The sequence below is a fragment of the Athene cunicularia genome (assembly GCF_003259725.1).
Source record: "Athene cunicularia isolate RWA chromosome 4 unlocalized genomic scaffold, athCun1 chr4_part3, whole genome shotgun sequence".
In the NCBI taxonomy this organism is placed as follows: domain Eukaryota; kingdom Metazoa; phylum Chordata; class Aves; order Strigiformes; family Strigidae; genus Athene; species Athene cunicularia.
This window is the reverse complement of record NW_020799100.1, coordinates 21,062,839-21,069,522: the sequence shown is the minus strand read 5'-3', so window position 1 is coordinate 21,069,522 and position 6,684 is coordinate 21,062,839.

The window sequence follows — 6,684 nt, the reverse complement described above, 5'->3', positions numbered from 1 at the left end:
TGGGTGGCCAGCCAGTGGCCCTTTCAGATCCTTCAAGGCAGACACTGCATCCTTCAGCACCGCGCCAGCTGGGTAAATGTCCAAAGCCAGAATATTCAAATATCTTTGCCTCTCTGTCCTTGTTGAAAATGTCCTCATTAGCCACTCACACTTGTATCCCCGGCTTACAACAAAGGTTTAAAAAATTTAGATAGAAAACCATGCTTCCAGCTCCCAAATTATCTATTTAAAATACTTGGACAGCATTTAGATAAAATACATAGATAATATACAGTGCAATTACAAAAATAATTGCACAGACAAAATTAATTGCCATATAAAGTTTTCCTTTTCATTAGGCAACTCCAACTACTAGCTCTCAAATACATTTTTTTTTCTTTTTCTTTTTGTGACAGGGTGACTTCAGCTATTGAGACCATGGACTGAAGTATTTGCCAAGGAGCCTGTCCAGAAAAACACCTCGATTTTGCATGTATACTGCTTTGAAATGAAATTTTTAATCTGAAGAGTTCTTTTTGGATATTTTAACTGTGTTTTATTTGGAGATTTGGAGTTAAGACAGAGGATTCATATTATATTTCTAAAAAATGTCCTTGATAACTTTTTCCCGAAAATTTATTTAAGCATTTGAATGAATGTGGAAGAAGCCCAGGATGAATATCCTCCAGTTATCTTAAATAAAGCACTTGAATAAAGCAAGATTTGCAAAGAAACTCTGTGCCTATGGAGATGAAAGTATAGCAAATGGGAAACTAGGAAGTTGTAAAATCACCAAAGGATCCCTTTTTCTTGAGGTGAAAACTGGAAAGATAGGAAAAATGTGAGTCACAGTTTCTGAAAAGTTTTGATAGCAGCAGTATTTTAACAGCAAAAGAATTAACTTTTACAATCTATTATGTATATTAGAATTCTAACCAGAACAATATCCTAACAGAAAAGTTCATAAAAGATGTATTAGCAACCAGTTTACATGGCTATTTTCAATAAATTAATACATTTCAAAGGTAATCTTTTTTTCTGTCACTTTTTCAGAGTTCAAAATGATACAGGTTTGTGTAAGTGTGAAATTGTGTGATTTAGAATTTTAGGGGGAAAAGCTTTCAACAAAGTTTTCAGTCTAAGCTATTTTTAATCCTAGCATTCTCTGTGAATAAGTAGAAATGAAAATGAATTGTGCTGTGAAAAACCACTAAAACAGCTCATCGCCTAGATTATAAATATCTGTATATATGGGCAGAACATTCAATTTACATGAAAAATGTTCTGCTAAGCTTCGTGATGATGTAGTGTGAGAAAGCAGCAATACAACAAAATTGGTGAGCTATACAAGAGGTGTAAGAACTGTCTTAGATACACGGTTGTAAAATTGTAGACATTTATTACGAAGATATGATGCAGAAATGTGGTGAGTGTGTCACTTCAGTAAAACGTGCAGGCAGCATTAAACATAAGTAATGGTGTGTGGTTTAGTTTAGAATGCAAAATGAATTCATAAATAATAGATAGAACTAGTATTAATAGTTTTAGAGATAGATGAATATTTTCTCTAACTTTCAAATTAATTTAAGACCGCTGCACTGTTACTCCCCTTCACCAAAGAGTTAAGAAAATGTTAAATGGGTAGCCTGTACGATGAAAAATTATTATCCTGAGATTAGCCTTGGAGAAACTAAGATGAAGAGGGAGAAAATAATGGAATATACAGCTAAGATTTTTATTTAAACTTGAGCTTGGTGCTGCAGGTGAGATCGACAGTGCCTTCAGCTGGCACCTCTTACTCCTCTTGCAGCACTGTCTCCAGACTCACATCACCCGTCCCAGATAAAAGAGGGAATTGTCACTGAGTTCAAAGTGAGTGAGGAGGTGGAATATGAGCTGAGTCAAGCAGCGGGAACCCTGGTCTCAGCTAAATCCAGGGAGAAGTTTTTGAGCTACATTTATGATGCTTTATTTTAATCTCCCTAATAATACAAAGCAGACCTAAGAAGGCATGAGGACTGGAAGCTGAATCCAGGCTGAAAATAGAGTGAAATAGTCACTAAAATCATCGAGCTCTTCCAGACAGAAGGCACAGGGCCTTGTCTACAGGGACTGTGAAATAAGGGTCAAGTTCTTAACAGGCTTCTTGTCTGTCTCACCTTTTCACAGCACTGGCTCACAGTGCTAACCACCTACCGAGAGGTTTTGTAGCCAAAAACTGCTGCTGCTGCTACTGCACTGAACTTAAAAAAAACCCCAAACACAACAACTTGAACTGCAGGAGATATTTTCCTTCAGAGAAAACCTTTGTCCTGCAGCTGCTGGACTGGATTTGACTGAGAAACTAACAGCAGCTTGAGTAACAAAAATAGTAAAACTCAGTGACATGGGGAATTGCTGATGGACATGTAGTGGGACTCCAGGGGCAAGGCTTGGTCATATCTGTATTAAAAGAGTCTTGGCTCCTTTTTTTTAGGATTGGGTATTTTGATACTTGCAGCCATTAGGGAGCATTTCTAATCTTTCTTGTAGGCAAAACAAGCCCCATGAAGAGAAGAGCTAAAAATGCAGGTTTCTCTCACCCTGAAGAGTCTGCAAAAGAGAAGATAGGCTCCTCATGGAGCCCTGAAAATAGCTGTTAGAAGGACTTGGAGGACACGGGCACTAAGGTAACACTCAGTAGTTTGGCTGTCATCAGAAATTAGAGAGTATTTAAAGAATTGCTGTATCAGTTGGAAGACCCCTGAAACAAGGAAAGATGAAAAGACTATTCCCAGATTTCGATGGCAGGGGTAGATGGTCTTTGCTGTCTGAAGAACATGCTGCTGAGACCGTCCTCCTCTCACAGGGAACAAAAGGACAACGTCTGGCTGCAGAGCTGTCGAGACACCCGGCAGAAGGGAGGAAACGCCGCGGGTCGGGAGGAGGAGCTGCAGATGGCAGGGGGGTTCTGACAGCTATTGCTGTAAACAAGGCTTCTGGACGGCAGGTCTTTCTTTTGGAGCCGAGCTCATGCAATTTGTGACTAGAGGAGAGTGAGAGAGAAATGAAAGGTGACTCTGAAACACTGCTACGGAGCTTTCCAGTTCTTGGTAATTAGTTTATACCTACCTCTGCTTGATCAGCACACGTATTGTCACCAGCTAAAATGGTTTCAGGTCGTCCAAGTGCATTTTTAAGAGAAAAGGAAAACATGATGTTGTTTGCTTCCCAAGCTCTTTAAAAATAAAGCTATCGCTGCATGTAAGAGACAAGAGCAGTGTGGAATGGAAAGAGCAAAGGTAGAGTCCTGACAAATTAATTTGAGGAAAGCTGGATGCTAATGCAAAAGCTCCTGGTTAAGAGCAAACAGCATGCTGCTGGGATATAGTGGAAACCACGAAAGGACATATCATCATCATCTTCTTGGTCTCTTTTAACATCAAAGCAAGTTAATTTGGGGAGACGGGCTGAAGGGAAGAGACCTTTTTATTCTGCATCCTCCTTTTTTATTAGTTTGACTTGTGTTGGTGTATTACTACAGAGAAGATGCAAATCTTCCAGCTCTGCATTTAAACCCAACGTGTCATCCACCAGTCGTTCACAGACTTATCAAGGGCAGGATAGGAAGCTTCACGTATTTAATTCTCTGAAGTAAACATGGTGAAGGCTGCAGCGAATGTTTTGATGTTGGGTGAGTCTGGCAGGTATTAGCAGCCTACATGAATTTTCTTTTTCTAACGTTCAGATTATTATATCTCTTTTTCTGTTCACAATATTTAGGCAACAAAAAAATTTGGCTCTAGTCACGCGCTGGGAATATCTCTGTAGTCACTGCGCAGCCAGTCCTCCAAGCAAATATTTAGTCTAACTAAACATTGTGAATGAAGAGGCTACTGGAGTATAAAGTAGGAGCATAATCTCTGAAGTCTTAACCAAGGCATTAGAAAGAACTAATAATAGCAGGGCTTTGCAGAGATGCTAAGATAAAGGAAAAGCCATCTTGAGATAGGCTTGTGTGTCATCAGTCACTTGGCAACATGAAAGACAAGCTTGGACCAAAAATCACGCAGAAAAATGAAGATGGCATAATAATGTTATAATTTTATGAATCTGACATTCTTGTGAGCACATCCTGAGTGACCTCATCAGATATCTTTGCAGGACAAAATGACTCTTTTAATATTTAAGCCCCTGTTTAAATATTTCCGTAAGGCAAATTTTACCATGGGATGATGGAGAAGATGATGATGAAGCATAAAAGAAAAAAATGTCTTTTCTCCACATCACTGCCTAAATGGCACCCCGGTGCTCTCCTGTATGCTTGAACTTGAGCTTGTCTCTCCTCCAGCACGAGTGTCCCTCAGTAGCAAAACAAGTTCCACTTGTAATGTTGCTGGGCTGTTTCCTTCAAATAATAAACGTTACACAGAATATACAGACCAAGTTCCCTGAACGCATTAGGAAAATCAGCAGGCAATTTTGTTTCAAAGCCTACTTTCCAGCCAGCAAATAACGAATAACAAGGGACTCTGGTATCAATAGTTTGGAAGTTTTATTACCATTGTCAAGTTTCCCATTATTATTGGTTTTTTCCAAGGTAGTATGGTTTACCTAATGTAGTGAGAAGCAGATGGTTTATTGCTTATAAGTGGTTATATGATTCTTGCAGAGGAAGTATATTGAACACTTTTTCTGTTTTTATCAAATATTTTCCATTTACTTACTAGAAAGGGAAACACGCCTATAAATTATATTGTATACAAATGAATACAGATATATTGACAGGAAATGAAACATAATAGCAATAAATATTTTAATGTTTTGTTTTCTTAAAAGAAGCTACACTTAACAGCTGCTCAAATTTTCGAATTCATAAATGCAAAGATTTTAGGGTCAAAAAGAAGAGTTATGAAAATGTAGTCTGATCTACATACCTACATAATACAGGCCATTGATCCACGTATAATAATTTTGGCATCACATTGACAATTTCTGTTAAGCTGGAACGTATTTTGGGAAGAGCTTGTCCAGTTTGGCCTTCAGAAATTCTTGTGTTGACCCTGTGACAGTTGATACTATAAGCCCTTTGTTTTGGAAAACTGAATTAAAACTGAGCATAGAATTTTCTGCCCAGTGCAACAGGATCCCCTCTGAAGGTAACAAGTTGCATGTGAGACTCAAATAAACTTGCTGCAAGGTATTTTCCTGTTTCTCCTTAACTTAGGCTAGCCAGTCAATTCTGAATTTAGCAGAACTTTATAGTTATTCCCAGAGGAATTCTGTGTAGAAAAATTATAACAAGGGATCTTTCTGCAGATTTTCTGTTTACCAAACTGACAACAGCAAACTGAAGAGATAAATTAGGCAGAAGAGGTACCTGTATTACCAATCCTCTTGGTTTTCCAGCAGCTAGAAGTTAAGCCTTACCCAAGTATCTGTATCCCCATGAAGTTTACTCTTCTGCAGAGAGGGAGCTGTGACTAGTTCTGATGGTGCAAGTCTGTCTGAAAGCAGCATTTTCCTCGTAGAAGCCTATTTGACAGGCACTTCCTCAAGGTGCTTTCTTCTTGTATCTGTGCTTTGAAGATCGTCGCAGTGATTCACAGGTTTGAGCGTGCCATCTTATTTGGAGCTGTTTGGAAGACTGTAAACATGTTGGCAATATTAGCGAGCAGACTAAAACCAGATCCTGTTTCCGTTAGTATGAAAATACTTCAGTATTCTCTGCTCAGAAAAACACTTGCAGTCCTAGTTAAAGCAACATATAGTTCATCTTCTGTGGGTAAAATTTATTCCTGGTGTAACTTCACAGTGTCTTCACCGAAGTCAGTGGATTTATATTAGAGGAGAACTATATTCTTTATGTTAATTTTTTTGGTATGGTTTTAGATAACTTTGACATTAAGCCAGGGTACATTTTAAACTCTGAAATATGGCTGGAGGAAGTGATCATTTTTTTTTCCTAGAGATATGTAATCTAGAGAATCCATTTTATATAAACCTCTATTGATGTCAAGGAATCGTAACATACCTAAAGGGCAATTTCTGAAAAAAAAACAGATGATATTATCATACAAGTGACTGTGAAATAGGATGAAATATGCACTGCCTCTGTCCATAGTGTTTCTGGTTTGTGGCTAAATAGAGGACTTTATTCTGAAGAGATGTCAGAACAGGAGGTTTGTGAACACTACAATATATGAAAAGCACTGCACGAAAACATCTCAGCAACGTCAAGACGTATTTTTTTGGCAAGTGATTTTCTCTATAGTCCTGAAAAACAGAGTATTTCTTGCATTTCTGCAATGTTAGCCCTGATTTCCAAACCATTTAAGGATGTTTTGATACCAAATTAGTGTAAGGTATTGTGTATTATCAGTATCGCACATTAATAAAAGTTATATGAGCTAATGGAGCATGAAAACAAAAACTTTTTAATGAAGGTCCATGTAAAAGCTGGGATATTACTACAATACCTGTGACCGAATAGCAGAGACTGCAGTGGGTGCCTGCGGAAAAAAAAACCCGGCACAAACTAGGCAATGTTGTACCAACAAACACCAGCAGCAGAACTAACTGCTTGCTTCCCATTTTATAAGGCAAAACCGTCTTGCTTTCGAAGTTCAAAATTTCCAGGAACTTCACACCGTGCTGAGAGTCACGGCAGGTGAAGTCCCGCGGGCACGCTTCCGCCCGCCGGTACCGCTCAACTGGAGGAGCACC